The following is a 15,968-nucleotide window of genomic DNA, read 5'->3' on the forward strand; positions in this document are numbered from 1 at the left end:
CATACATGGCCTTTATTATGTTGAAGTAGGTTCCCTCTATGCCCACTTTCTGGAGAGTTTTTATCATAAATGGATGTTGAATTTTGTCAAAAGCTTTTTCTGCATCTATTGAGATGATCATATGGTTTTTATTCTTCAATTTGTTAATGTGGTGTATCACATTGATTGATTTGTGTATATTGAAGAATCCTTGCATCCCTGGGATAAATCCCACTTGATCATAGTGTATGATCCTTTTAATGTGTTGTTGGATTCTGTTTGCTAGTATTTTGTTGAGGATTTTTGCATCTATATTCATCAGTGATATTGGTCTGTAATTTTCTTTCTTTTTTTTTTTTTTTGTGGTATGCGGGCCTCTCCCTGTTGTGGCCTCTCCCGTTGCGGAGCACAGGCTCCGGACGCGCAGGCCCAGCAGCCATGGCTCACGGGCCCAGCCGCTCTGCGGCATGTGGGATCCTCCCGGACCGGGGCACAAACCCATGTTCCCTGCATCGACAGGCGGACTCTCAACCACTGCGCCACCAGGGAAGCCCTCGTAATTTTCTTTTTTTGTAGTATCTTTGTCTGGTTTTGGTATCAGGGTGATGGTGGCCTCATAGAATGAGTTTGGGAGTGTTCCTTCCTCTGCAATATTTTGGAAGAGTTTGAGAAGGATGGGTGTTAGCTCTTCTCTAAATGTTTGATAGAATTCACCTGTGAAGCCATCTGGTCCTGGGCTTTTGTTTGTTGGAAGATTTTTAATCACAGTTTCAATTTCAGTGCTTGTGATTCATCTGTTCATATTTTCTATTTCTCCCTTATTCAGTCTTGGCAGGTTTTACATTTCTAAGAATTTGTCCATTTATTCCAGGTTGTCCATTTTATTGGCACAGAGTTGCCTGTAGTAGTCTCTTAGGATGCTTTGTATTTCTGTGGTGTCTGTTGTAACTTCTCCTTTGTCATTTCTAATTTTATTGATTTGAGTCCTCTCCTTCTTTTTCTTGATGAGTCTGGCTAATGGTTTATCACTTCTGTGTATCTTCTCAAAGAACCATCTTTTAGTTTTATTGATCTTTGCTATTGTTTTCTTTGTTTCTGTTTCATTTATTTCTGCTCTGACCTTTATGATTTCTTTCCTTCTGCTAATTTTGGGTTTTGTTTGTTCTTCTTTCTCTAGTTCCTTTAGGTGTAAGGTTAGATTGTTTACTTGAGATTTTTCTTGTTTCTTGAGGTAGGCTTGTATAGCTATAAACCTCCCTCTTAGAACTGCTTTTGCTGCATCCCATAGGTTTTGGATCATCGTGTTTTCATTGTCATTTGTCTCTAGGTGTTTTTTGATTTCCTCTTTGATTTCTTCAGTGATCTCTTGGTTATTTAGTAACATATTGTTTAGCCTCCATGTGTTTGTTTTTTTTACATTTTTTCCCCTGTAATTCATTTCTAATCTCATAGTGTTGTGGTCAGAAAAGATGCTTGATATGATTTCAATTTTCTTAAATTTACTGAGGCTTGATTTGTGACCCAAGATGTGATCTATCCTGGAGAATGTTCCGTGCGCACTTGAGAAGAAAGTGTAATCTGCTGTTTTTGGATGGAGTATCCTATAAATATCAATTAAATCTATCTGGTCTATTGTGTCATTTAAAGCTTCTGTTTCCTTATTTATTTTCATTTTGGATGATCTGTCCATTGGTGTAAGTGAGGTGTTAAAGTCCCCCACTATTATTGTATTACTGTCAATTTCCTCTTTTATAGCTGTTAGCAGTTGCCTTATGTATTGAGGTGCTCCTATGTTGGGTGCATATATAGTTATAATTGTTATATCTTCTTCTTGGATTGATCCCTTGATCATTATGTAGTGTCCTTCCTTGTCTCTTGTAACATTCTTTATTTTAAAGTCTATTTTATCTGATATGAGTATAGGTACTCCAGCTTTCTTTTGATTTCCATTTGCATGGAATATCTTTTTCCATCCCCTCACTTTCAGTCTGTATGTGTCCCTAGGTCTGAAGTAGGTCTCTTGTAGACAGCATATATACGGGTCTCGTTTTTGTATCCATTCAGCAAGCCTGTGTCTTTTGGTTGGAGCATTTAATCCATTCACGTTTAAGGTAATTATCAATATGTATGTTCCTATGACCATTTTCTTAATTGTTATGGGTTTGTTTTTGTAGGTCCTTTTCTTCTCTTGTGTTTCCCACTTAGAGAAGTTCCTTTAGCATTTGTTATAGAGCTGGTTTGGTGGTGCTGAATTCTCTTAGCTTTTACTTGTCTGTAAAGCTTTTGATTTCTCTATCGAATGTGAATGAGATCCTTGCCGGGTAGAGTAATCTTGGTTGTAGGTTTTCCCCTTTCATCACTTTAAGTATATCATGCCACTCCCTTCTGGCTTGTAGAGTTTCTGCTGAGAAATCAGCTGTTAACCTTATGGGAGTTCCCTTGTATGTTATTTGTCATTTTTCCCTTGCTGCTTTCAATAATTTTTCTTTATCTTTAATTTTTGCCAATTTGATTACTATGTGTCTCTGTGTGTTTCTCCTTGGGTTTATCCTGTATGGGACTCGCTGTGCCTCCTGGACTTGGGTGGCTATTTCCTTTCCCATGTTAGGGAAGTTTTCGACTATAATCTCTTCAAATATTTTCTCGGGTCCTTTCTCTCTCTCTTCTCCTTCTGGAACCCCTAAAATGTGAATGTTGTTGCGTTTAATGTTGTTCCCAGAGGTCTCTTAGGCTGTCTTCATTTCTTTTCATTCTTTTTTCTTTATCCTGTTCCACAGCAGTGAATTCTACCATTCTGTCTTCCAGGTCACTTATCCGTTCTTCTGCCTCAGTTATTCTGCTATTGATTCCTTCTAGTGTAGTCTTCATTTCAGTTATTGTATTGTTCATCTGTTTGTTTGTTCTTTAATTCTTCTAGATCTTTGTTAAACATTTCTTGCATCTTCTCGATCTTTGCCTCCATTCTTTTTCCGAGGTCCTGGATCATCTTCAATATCATTATTCTGAATTCTTTTTCTGGAAGGTTGCCTATCTCCACTTCATTTAGTTGTTTTTCTGGGGGTTTATCTTGTTCCTTCATCTGGTACAAAGCCCTCTGCCTTTTCATCTTGTCTGTCTTTCTGTGAATGTAGGTTTTGTTCCACAGCCTGCAGGATTGTAGTTCTTCTTGCTTCTGCTGTCTGCGTCTGGTGGATGAAGCTATCTCTACATTCTTTTTTATGATCAAAATATAATCAGAAAATACATAATGGTTAAATATCCTGCTTTCCCTGAAGCAAGACTCAGATTCCATAAATCTTTGGTGTCTGGTGAAAACTAGCTTTCTAGTTCATAGACAGCCATCTTTCTGCTGTAACTTCACATGGTGGAAGAGATTAGGGTGCTCTCTAGGGTCTCTTTTATACGGGCACTGATCCCATTCATGAGGGCTCCACCCTCCTGACCTAATTCCCTCCCAAAGGCCCCACTCACCTCTTAATACCATTGTGTTGGGGGGTAGGATTTAAACATATGAATATTTTTTAAAAACATCTTTATTGGAATATAATTACGTTACAATGTTGTGTTAGTTGCTGCTGTATAACAAAGTGAATTAGCTATACGTATACATATATCCCCATATCTCCTCCCTCTTGCGTCTCCCTCCCACACCTCTAGGTGGACACAAAGCACCGAGCTGATCTCCCTGTGCTATGCAGCTGCTTCCCACTAGCTATCTATTTTACATTTGGTGGTTAAACATATGAAGTTTGAAGGGACATGAACATTCACTCTATAGCAGTAACTAACTCTGTGAATGACGGTGAATATCTGTTTATATGTCTGCATTCTAGTGTTTCCCCCACTAGAATGCATGCTCAAGGGCAAAACAGATGCCTCAGTCATCTATTGAGAAGACATATGATAGATTCTTGTTGTATAAATTAATAAATGAATGAAGAATGAATGGGAGCCAAGAACAGAGTAAGGCATTTACTCAGAAGAGCTCAGCCACATTCATCCTCTCTCTCCTCTCTCTTACATTTCGTTACAAATTGTGTGACTTTTCCTAACAAATATAATAACACGTGTTTAAAGTCATTCCTAGGATACGAGTGAGGCAGGCTGGGAGCTGGGACCCTTTGCTGCAATGCTTGCACCTGAATGCACCTCTCCTCAAGCAACAAAATACAAAGAAACCATAAGGGACCAAAAATAACTGCATGCATGCGCAGTTGGGGAAGATTACGGACAAAAAGATACAGAAAGACCAAAAAACCCAACTGCCACTTCTGAAGAGCTAGGAACTGAAACAGGGTGTTGGGAGCAAAAGCAGGGTACTGCGCGTGCCCCCTGCACACAACACCACCAAACGGGTGGGCAAACCACCTAAGCTACCCCTCCGGCCAGAGCCCGGGTCACACCCCGTAAGGAACCAGCTTGCCCCCACTCAGGGAGCGAGCAAGGGAACCTGCTACTTGTTTTCACTCCTTCCTGCAGCTTCAGGAGCCCCAGTAAAGCCTTGTCTGAATTTCTTGTCTGGCCTCTAGTCAATTTCTATTGATTGGGGAAGGCCAAGAACCTTGGTCAGTATCAGGAGGACAAGTGGGAAAAAAATAAACATAAAGAGATAAGCACAAATATAGTCCTTTTAAAACCAAAATACAAAAATTTGCTTTTAAAGCTAGTGATATAAATCAGACTGTTGTTAAAAACTTTAACTGTAAGGAAAGAATTAAGTCCTATGTAGTATGTTCTGGTTATACGTTGAAGTTGTGAATAAAAACACAAATAACCCCATTTAAAAATAGGCCAAGAAGCTTGTATTAGTTTCCTACAGTGGCTGTAACAAATTTCCACAAACGGCATAGCTTAAGACAACAGAAATGCATTCTTTCACACTTTTAGCAGCTTTAGAAGTCTGAAATCAAGGTGTTGACAGGGCTGGCTCCTACTGGGGCTCTGAGGGAGAACCTGATCCATGTCTCTCTCCTAGCTTCTGGTAGTTGCTGGCAATCTTTGGCATTGCTTGGCTTCTGGAACATCATTCCAGTCTCTTTGCCTGTCTCCACATGTCATTCTCTTTGTGTATGTCCATGACCAAATTTCACTCCTCTTATAAGAACACCAGTCAAACTGGACTCAGAGTCCACCCTAATCCAGTATGACCTAACATTGACTTAATTACATCTGCAAAGACCCTATTTCCACATAAGGTTCCAGGTGGACATGAATTTTGGGGGGACACTACTCAATCCATTATACAGCTGAATAGACATTTCTGTAAAGAAGATATATGAATAGCTTATGATAGGTACATGAAAAGGTGCTCAACATCACTAGTCATCAGGGAAATACAAATCAAAACCACAATGAGACACCACTTTACACCCACTAAGATTGCTAAAATCAAAGAGACAGCTAAAGGGACTTCCCTGGTGGTCCAGTGGTTAGGACTCTGAGCTTCCAGTACAGGGGGCGTGGGTTCGATCCCTGGGTGGGGAACTAAGATACCACATGCTGCACAGCTCGGCCAAAAAAAAAAAAAAAAAAAAAAAAGACAGCTAATAAAGAGTGTTGGTGACAACTGGAACACTCATACACTGCTGGGTTGAATGTAGAATGGTGCACCTTTGGAAAACAGTCTGGCATTTGCTTGAAAAGTTAAACACAGAGTTACCACATGACCCAGCAATGCCACTCCCAGGTATATCTATCCAAGAGAATCAAAAACATATGTCCCCACAAAAACTTGTATAGGATGTACATGAGAGCATTATAGATAACTAAAAAGTGGGAATATCCCAAATCCACCGACTGGTGAATGATGCAACACAATGTGCTATATCCATTCAGTGGAATATTTTCAGCCACAAACAGGAATGAAGAATTCATTCTATGACACGGATGAACCTTGAAAACATGCTAAGTGAAACAAGCCAGACACAAAAGGCCACATATTGTATGACTCCATTTATAAGAAATGTCCAGAATAGGCAAATCTATAAGACAGAAAATAAATTTGTGGTTTCCAAGGGCTGGGGGCAGGAGAGAATGGGTAGTGACTACTTATGGGTGCAGGGTTTCTTTTAGAAGTGATGAAAACATTCTGGAATTAGATGCTGGTAATAGTTTTCTTTCTTTCTTTTTTTTTTGGTAATAGTTTTGAAAACTTGTAAATAAAAATTTACACTGAGAAAAAAGAATGGAAGGATACAGTGTGAGAGTAAAATTTTATACAGTCAGAAAATCTAAATAAAAACAAGCTGTGAGGGCTTCCCTGGTGGCACAGTGGTTAAGAATCCACCTGCCAATGCAGGGGACACGGGTTCGAGCCCTGGTCCGGGAAGATCCCACATGCCTTGGAGCAAATAAGCCCGGGCGCCACAACTACTAAGCCTGTGCTCTAGAACCCGTGAGCCACAACTACTGAAGCCCGTGTGCCTAGAGCTCGTGCTCTGCAACAACAGAAGCCACCACAATGAGAAGCCCATGCACCACAGCAAAGAGTAGCCCCGCTCACCGCAACTAGAGAAAGCCCGTGCACAGCAATGAAGACCCAATGCAGCCAAAAATAAATAAATTAATAAATTAAAAACAAACAAACAAAAAGCAAGCTGTGATGTTTCCTTCTCTGGATCTTTAAGTATTTAATAGGTGAAATAATATAAAGTGACTTACCCTATCAAAAATTTAGAGTAGTGATAAAATAACGTTCTTCATGGATTCTGAGTACATGTCTCTCAGTGTAACATCGAAGACTGTGGTACTGGTGTTGTTTGTCACTTGACGTCAAGATCCTAAGGAAGTTCTGTGGTAAATTATCATGGAAGATCTGTGTCAGAAACCTCTGTATCACAAGTTATTTTGGGTACGTTTATAAGACTCCCTTAAAATTTACTCTTCATATCTTGCCTGCAATCAGTTGGATGGTAAAAAATGAATACCAGATTAAAAAACAAACACTGCTTATCTGTTAGATTGCTAAAATCTGACAAATTCACCAATCGGTAAAATGCTGTCACCTTTTAGGCTTTATAACACTCATCAGTATGCTGAAGTACATACATGGTGTTTTTGTCTGCCCTTCTTCTGTTTCCCTTTCTGGGGTAAAGGACTTGCCCACCTGGCCACAGGGATGGGCATGTCATCCAACCAAGCCAATCAGAATCCTCCCCTAGGTTGGGACTCTAGAAAGTTCTCCGTCTACCTGTTTGCTGCCTTGTTCTCTACTCTGAGAGGAAAGTCCTTTTTGCCGTAAGAGGGGATGAAGTGACCACTAAAGAGTTAGAATAAGGAGAACTGAGAGATGAAGGGAAAGAATTAATTCTTTACCCTTCTCTTAATCTAGGTGTTTAGAGCTTTACATTTCCCTCTCAGGATTGTTTGAGCACCCTTCCTCTCCTCCCATTTGGTACCAGGGTTGGTCTGTGTGACCAACAGCATACGGCAGAAGTGATGGGATAGCACTTCTGAGTTTAGGTTATAAAAAGACTCCAGGGGCTTCCCTGGTGGTGCAGTAGTTAAGAATCTGCCTGCTAATGCAGGGGACACAGGTTTGAGCTCTGGTCCCGGAAGATACCAGATGCCTCGGAGCAACTAAGCCCTGCGCCACAGCTACCAAGCATGCACACCCTAGAGCCTGTGCTCCACAGCAAGAGAAGCCACCGCAATGAGAAGCCCGCGCACCACAATGAAGAGTAGCCCCCGCTCGCCGCAACTAGAGAAAGCCCATGAGCAGCAATGAAGACCCAACACAGCCAAAAACTAAATCCATAAAATAAATAAATTTATAAAATACAAATACTTTATATAAAAAAAAGACTCCATATTGGGTTCTCTCTCTGATCCCTCACTCTGGGGAAAGCCAGCTTCTATGCCCTGTGTGCACCGACGGGGAGGCCCTGTGGTGAGGAACCAAAGCCTCCCGCCAACAGCCCTGTAGTGAGCCCGGAGGCGGGTCTTCCAGTCCCGTCAGGTGACTGCAGCCCAAGCTGACTACTCAATGGAAACTTCTGAGAGACCCTAGGCCTTCACCTTCAGACAGCCCCAGACTCCTGACTCTCAGAGACTGTGAGATAATAAATAAATGCTCTGTTGTTTTAAGGTGCTAAATTCTGCAGTAATTTATTATGCAGTAGTAGATAACTAATGTGCTCCTCAGTGGGTTTTTATTAAGCCTGCAGTTTAATTTTATTCCAGTATGAACAATTCGTAAGCCCCTCTCCAGGAAAACACATTTTAAGGTGCTCCATTCCTGAATGGATGGTGAAGGGAAACTGAAGACTGGAACCGAGTTGGAGGGCAGCTCTGTCTCTTTCACAAAGGAACCCACTAATTCATTAGAATTAGCAGGTGGCACTGGTCAATCAATGCCCAAGGGCTGCTTCTCATTTGGAAAGGAGACATCTCCATTCTAGACTTGCCAACAGTTGTTAGAAATTTCTAATAAATAGTCTAGGAAATGACTCAAGTTATCAAGGAAATAAGTAATAGAAGACGTGTAAATCTGGCCCATTAAAGACCTTTTATTCACAGGACTTACCCAGGCAACCTCTGAGAAATCATTTGTGGTCTAATTACCTGCTCTGGGGCCAGGGGGCCTACTCAGATCTCTCAGGACAGAAAACTGTATAATTTTCCATTGAAGATCTCAATTATTCAAAACACATGGAAGAAAGGCAGCACCAGGCCAAGAAATAACTTGATTACTTCTTTGAAGCAAAAGGAAATGGTGAATCTAGAGTCAAACCACATGCAATGCTTATCTGTAGCTCAGAGAACCATGAATGGTGGGTATATTTTTTTCCATCCATATGGGAGTACAGTTAATAAAGAATCTATGTAACTTACTTGGAGAAAGCATTAATATACACACATCTAGCATCAGAATAGGCATTCCTGACATTTTTCTGAAATATTTATCCTAAAAGGCAAATACCTCCAATAAAATCTGCATTTCACCTAAACAAATCACAGCGAAATATTTTCTTCTAGGGCAATAATAAAGAAAAATAACATAAAAATTTTAAACAATGTAGAATCAGAGGAGGAAAGAGACTGAGGTATGTATTAGTAGTTTCTTAAAGTCTATGTAAAGGTTATGTATGAAATAATGCCATTTGAAGCAACATGGATGGACCCAGAGATTGTCATACTGAGTGAAGTCAGACAGAGAAAGACAAATATCATGTGATATTGCTTTTATGTGGAATCTAAAAAAAAGGGTACAAATGAACTTATCTACAAAACAGAAACAGTTACAGATGTAGAAAATAAACTTACCGTTACCAGAGGGTAAGGGTAGGAGAAGGGATAAGTTGGAAGATTGGTATTGACATATATACACTACTATATATAAAATAGATAACTAATAAGGACCTACTGTATATAGCACAGGGAACTCTACTCAATACTCTGTAATGGCCTATATGGGAAAAGAATCTTAAAAAAGAGTGGATATATGTATATGTGTAACAGAGTCACTTTGCTGTGCACCTGAAAGTAACACAACATTGTAAATCAATTATACTCCAATAAAATTTTTTTTTAAATATTAAATAATATGGGCCAACCATCACCTTGGCCAAGTGTCATAAAACACACCTCATCCCCACTCCAGATGGCTGTCAATAAAAAGTGGCATTTAAAAACACTGACTGGAAAAAAAAAAAAAGGTTATGTAAAGTCTAATAGTAAATCAGACTTCTCAGTTCCCAGCACATTATCATCATTGATCCATGCAGGATACCTCTTATGTATATATATATGTGTTTAATGTCTTTTTATTTGTATATATTCTTGCATAGCGATTACTGTCTTTGTATTTTAATTTATGTAATGCAACTGTTAAATACATCTCACTCTCACTTTTGTCATTCAGCTCTGTTTTTAAGACCCATCCATGCTGTTGTGTGCATGGTTACTCTCTTGATGTGTAGTTCTCCACAGTGTCAATTTCCCAGTTGGGGACACCAGCTTGCCTCCATAAATAACGGCACAATGAACATTCTCAAGACGTCTCCTTACGGACCTGCATGAGAACATCTTTGGGATACTCTTGGGATATATATCTCCAGGAGAACTGCTGAGTCAGAGACTTTGTTCTTTTTTTTTTTTTTGGCCATACCACACGGCTTGCGGGATCTTAATTCCCCAGTCAGGGATTGAACCCAGGCCCCTGAAGTGGGAGCGCAGAGTCCTAACCACTGGACCGGCAGGGAAGTCCCCAGAGACTTTATTCTTATTGATATGACAAAGTACTACTAGCTAGTTCTTCAGAATAACAGTCTCCATTCCCACCAGTATTATATCAGGTTTCCTATATCCCCACCCTCTGGCTAGACTTGGCGTTATCTGCTTTTTACATTTTTGAGAATCCAATAGGTGTAAAGTGGGATCTTGTTTTAATTTACACTTATTACTGGGTTGGAGTATCTCTTCATAGGCTCACTTTTTCCTTTATTGTCAACTGCTGTTTGTATCCTTTAGCCAGTTTTCCTATTGGGCTGCTTTTCCTTTTGATTTCCAAATTTTTATTAATCCCATGTTAGGATTGCAAATATCTTCTCCCTATTGTCTGTCAACATTGCCCATGGCAGTCTTCACTGAACCTAAAACATTCATGTCAATGTAGTCAAATTATACTTACATTACAGCAATGCTTTTAAAGCTGTATGAAATCTTTTCCTGTGTCTGGGTCACAATGGCATTCCCCTACAATTTGTTCTGCTGCATTTACAGTTTTACATTCTATATTTAGGTCTTAAGTTCATCTGGAATCCATCTTTGTGCGTGGTGTTTGATGGGGAACCAATTTTTATTTACCTACATATGCTAAGCCAGTTTCCCCAACACCATTTACTAGACAATCCAGCCTTTCTCCATTTTTATTTTATGATGGCACTTTAGGGGCTTCCCTCGTGGCGCAGTGGATGAGAATCCGCCTGCCAATGCAGGGGACATGGGTCTAAGCCATGGTCCGGGAAGATCCCACATGCCGCGGAGCAACAAAGCCCAGGCGCCACAACTACTTGAGCGTGTGCTCTAGAGCCCATGAGCCACAACTGCTGAAGCCTGCGCGCCTACAGTCCATGCTCCACAACAAGAGAAGCTACCGCGATGAGAAGCCCACCCACGGCAACAGAGTGGACCCGCCAGCTGCAACTACAGAAAGCCCGTACACAGCAACGAAGACACAACGCAGCCAAAAATAAATAAATAAAATAAATTTATGATGCCACTTTATTGTATATTAAATTCTTATATGTACATGGGCTGGTCTCCATTATTTTTTTTTTTAGTTTATTTGTCAGTTCCTGCACCAATCTCATTTGACTTTTTGGTTAATATTTGGTAAGGCATATCTCCATCTTATTTCTTTTTAAGGTTGTCTTAATTATTTATTTTGTTATTCTTCCATAAACATTTTAGAATAAGATTAATGAGTTTATTATAAAACTAGAGCTGGAATTTTGACAGAGATTTCACTAAATTTATAGATAATTTGGAGAAAATCTGACATTCCTAAAATATTGCTACCCCATTTAAACGCATTACTTAGGGCTTTCCTGGTGGCGCAGTGGTTGAGAGTCCACCTGCTGATGCAGGGGACACGGGTTCATGCCCTGGTCCGGGAAGATCCCGCATGCCGCGGAGCAACTAAGCCTGTGCGCTACAACTACTGAGCCTGCGCTCTAGAGCTCGCGAGCCACAACTACTGAGTCCACGTGACACAACTACTGAAGCCCCTGCGCGTAAAGTCCGTGCTCCGCAATGAAGAGCAGCCCCTGCTCGCTGCAACTAGAGAAAGCCTGCGCGCAGCAACGAAGACCCAACACAGCCAAAAAGAAAGAAAGAAAGAAAGAACATGCTTGATGAAAAAACGAAGTTCCTAGAAGCACTGCAATATAGCTGCTTAACTTTTCCAAATATTTCAGACCACAAACTTTTTCCAAATATATAACAAATTTTGATACACCCTATTTAAATACCTAATCCATGAATTACTTATATTTATGCCTTCTCTGTCTCAGAAGACCAGGGGAAGTTTGGCAAGATTTGAGATCTTTCCTATGAGCTTAAGAATTTAAACCTTTTTTCTTTCTAGATTGGAACCATATTTTCATGCGTTCAATGAAAGCATAGTGGGTTACTGCTCACTCCCCATATCTGTTCCAACATATTTCTTGGTGATAATAGGACTCCGATACACACATTGTTGAATCTAACTTTTAAGTCACTCTATTTTTTCTCTTTTTTTATTTATTCTTTTTTTAAATCTTTTATCTCAGTCAGTCTAATTTTATGAGGTAAATTACTTAAACCTTTATTCTTGTATTTTCTATCCTGCATTAAAAGAGTGTTTTACCTTTAGGTTATTTGTAGTGGTTTTCCAACTTGCTGTTTCAGCTAAGGAATCCTTAGCTCTAGTGAGATCTTATTTTAAGGCCATTATGTGCAACAGATTAGAGTGAAGAGTGCCAGGCCCCGGTCACCTGGAGGCTCAGCGCCACCTGGAGGCCGCTCCCCAGAACACAGCTTGAAAAGCATGTGTGACAATGGCAACGTCCCCAACAACTCTGGCTTAGTTCTTTTAAAACAAACAAAGAGGGACTTCCTTGGTGGCACAGTGGTTGGGAATCCGCCTGCCAATGCAGGAGACACGGGTTCGAGCCCTGGTCTGGGAAGATCCCACATGCCGTGGAGCAACTAAGCCCATGCGCCACAACTACTGAGCCTGTGCTCTGGAGCCCACGTGCCACAACTACTGAGCCTATGTGCCACAACTACTGAAGCCCACACGTCTAGAGCCAGCCCGTGCTCCACAACAAGAGAAGCCACAGCAATTAGAAGCCCACACACCACAAGGAAGAGTAGCCCCCGCTTGCCACAACTAGAGAAAGCCTGCGTGCAGCAACGAAGACCCAACGCAGCCAAAAATAAATAAATAAATTTATAAAAAAACCAAACCAAACCAAAACAAAAAACAAAGAAAAACACTAATAATTTTAAGAACCTCTGAATCGTGATACGTCTTCTCCCGAAAAATTAAGGATTTCAGTTTAACAGAGTAGGAGAGTGTGGTAGAAAGAACCTGGGACAGGGGCAAGAAACTGAGATTTTAGTCCCAGGTGGCCTACCATCCAGATGTGTGAACCTGGCAATGTCTCTTAGGCCGTTTGCTTGTAAAGGTGTGAGTGGAGAACATGGGGGTGGGGGTGTGGAGGCTACTGAAATAGATCCCTGTGGAGTGCTCTGAACTGTTCCATGAGCTCTCACACGGGCTGGAGGGGACTGTGGGTCCCCATTCTCCCCACCCCCTGCCTCCCTTCAAAAGGAGCAGCTCTGTTTACCTTTGTTTTTGGTAATCACTTTTACACTGTGATTTACATAAGACTTTTTCTGAACAAAGAGCAGAGTTCAACAGCTTAAAAACTGGTGTGTGTATATATATATATATATATATATATATATATATATATATGTATAAAATCACTGTACTAGATAACCTCTACAGTCATTTTTAGCTTCAACATTTTGAGTTAGAGACTTTTTTTTTTAACCAAGACAGAAAATAAGCCTTTAACAAGAGTAAATCAAATTTTGGGGGGGGGGCCACACCCCATGGCTTGTGGACCAGGGATTGAACCCAGGCCCTCGGCAGTGAGAGTGCAGAGTCCAACCAATGGACTGCCAGGGAATTCCCAGAGTAAATCATTTTTAACTGAGGAACAAACCAGGGTAAAAGCTTTTCTTGCTGACGAACGCAAACCAGAGTCAGCAGTGAGTCACCACCTTTAACTTGGGCACAAACCCAGCACTAATGTCCAGCTGGGATCTAGTTAAAGAATCAAACATAATATTTCACTTTTCTGCCTTTTGTGTTATTACCTAAATGTGATACTTATTGAAAATACTAAGAAAACTCAGTTCAAAGGATTAAAAAAAACCTAACTTTATTAGCTTTAAAAACAAAACTGTTACAATTAATCACAAAGGCTCCCCCCCAAATTACATTCTGCTTTTATCACCTTGATAGGATGAGGAATGTTTAAATGTCCTCAAAATACAGAAGAGCCAAAGCTGACAAATAACAAAGCACTACAAACTACGAATTGCCACTTCAAACACACTAAAATGTGGAATACACACATGTGAATTACTGACCAGCTTCTTGAAGTACAATAATATTCACTACAGTCGATAGTACCAGAAAGGTAATGTGCCCCCAAATGTAACACAAGATCACACATGTGTTCAGGTAAAATAACAAATTCAACTCCTGGGTTCAGTTAACAGAACAGCGAAATGGTGGAGAAACGTTTCTTAAACTTGGAGGATATGCGCGATACAGCACGGATGAAATCACGGGCGCCCCGACTGGGGCTGAGAAAGCAGTGGGAAGAGTATGGCACAATAACAGGATTAGCCACCTTCATCTCTCCTCAGTCCCCAATATGAGTTAGGAAGATTGGGGACTACGCAGAAAACAATACAGAAAAACACATATTAGCTGCATAGATATAAATCTTCCCTTACGGCAAGAATGGACATTCAGTCAAAGCTACGCTTTGTTCTAAGCGCCTGCAGAACGTGGTTTTGTTTCAAAAGGAAATGCAGGTTTACAAGACGGACCACGTGGCTGATTCAGTAAAAGGCCTTTAAACTTTTGTTTAAATGGACAGAGACACTCTGACTCAGTCCAAGGTTAGTTCTTAACCCTAGCTGGAAACTTCTACTTTGAACTTGACCATTTTAATAATTTTTTTGGTCAGTGAACCCAGGAGTCGTTGCAAGTTTCAGTGGCTTTGTTGCTTGTATATTTGGTAATAATAATAACACGCTACAAATTTTTACAATTTCCCCCGATTCATGATTTTTTTTGTATTTTATTTATTTTTTATACAGCAGATTCTTATTAGTTATCCATTTTATACACATCAGTGTATACATTTCAATCCCAATCTCCCAATTCATCCCCCCCACACTTTCCCGCCTTGGTGTCCATACATTTGTTCTCTACATCTGGGTCTCTCTTTCTGCCCTGCAAACTGGTTCACCTGTACCATGCAATTAAAAAAAACTGCATTTCAATGAAGATGTTCCGGCTGACCCCACTTCAAAGGAAGTTTCAAGAACATGTATTTATCAAATTGTTGGACAAGGTTCACAAATCTTACTCTTTAAATTTATTTAACCTTTTAAAAGGCGAGGTTCTACAACATGGACTTACCTCCTCAGCTAGGAGGCAACTACTTCTCCAAGTCTTAGGTTTCTTTATATTGTCACACTTATTGTCAGTAATTTATTTCCCTTCCTACAGGAAGATATAAATGCAAGTGTGCCAAGAAGAGAAAGACTGACCAAGCTCACCTGTAGGACGGGTATGAAGTACACAACTGTGGAGGAAAGAGAGAGATCCAGCAGACAGTGACCCTGATGAACCAAAGAATTTTGTACATTTTCCAATGCTTAATTAGGCGTGAGATTTTCCCTTTTACAAATGAAGCCATGGTCTGTAAGAGTCTATATAGAAACCTGAAGCACAGGTCAGCCTTCAATCTTTAACAGAACTCCATCTTACAAGCACTGAGTGAGCGTGCCATTCCACTGCAAGCTCTTTTCAAATCATATTAGATCTCATTATGCTTCATGAGAATCACATCTCAAGTATGCCTATTTATATTTTAATCTCATTACTATGAAATCTAGGAAAGCCCACATATTGATAAAATGTCAACACAATTCCTTGCTACCAAGACAATATTTAAGTAGATTCCAAACCCAATGGTACAATGACAACAAAGACAAAACATGGAACATTGAATTCATTCATTAAAATTACTAAGTCACTGATTTCATCAGATAAGATTTTTCTTATTCATTGTATCGCATCAGGGGAAAAGGAATTTTTTCCCTTTTGTTTGTTTGTTTCTTTTCTTATGACTGGGATTCACTGCCTCTGAGTGTCTTTAAGAGGCTAAGGTGAGAAAAACTAGAGGAAGGCC

The 15,968-nt window shown here is 40.2% G+C and overlaps 1 protein-coding gene across 1 annotated transcript in view; it reads right to left on the bottom strand.

Moving 5' to 3' along the window:
- NCMAP (non-compact myelin associated protein) overlaps positions 1-7,687 on the bottom strand; it is a 71,447-nt gene extending 63,760 nt beyond the window's left edge. Inside the window, exon 1 of the mRNA XM_027109722.1 lies at positions 6,640-7,687. The gene's annotated coding sequence lies outside the window, so the exon portion shown is untranslated. The remainder of the gene's footprint in view (positions 1-6,639) is intronic.
- Between the last annotated feature and the right edge of the window lie 8,281 nt (positions 7,688-15,968).

This window comes from Aethalodelphis obliquidens, unplaced genomic scaffold (genome assembly GCF_003676395.1).
Source record: "Aethalodelphis obliquidens isolate GAN/ISIS:26980383/991018 unplaced genomic scaffold, ASM367639v1 scaffold9, whole genome shotgun sequence".
In the NCBI taxonomy this organism is placed as follows: Eukaryota; Metazoa; Chordata; class Mammalia; order Artiodactyla; family Delphinidae; genus Aethalodelphis; species Aethalodelphis obliquidens.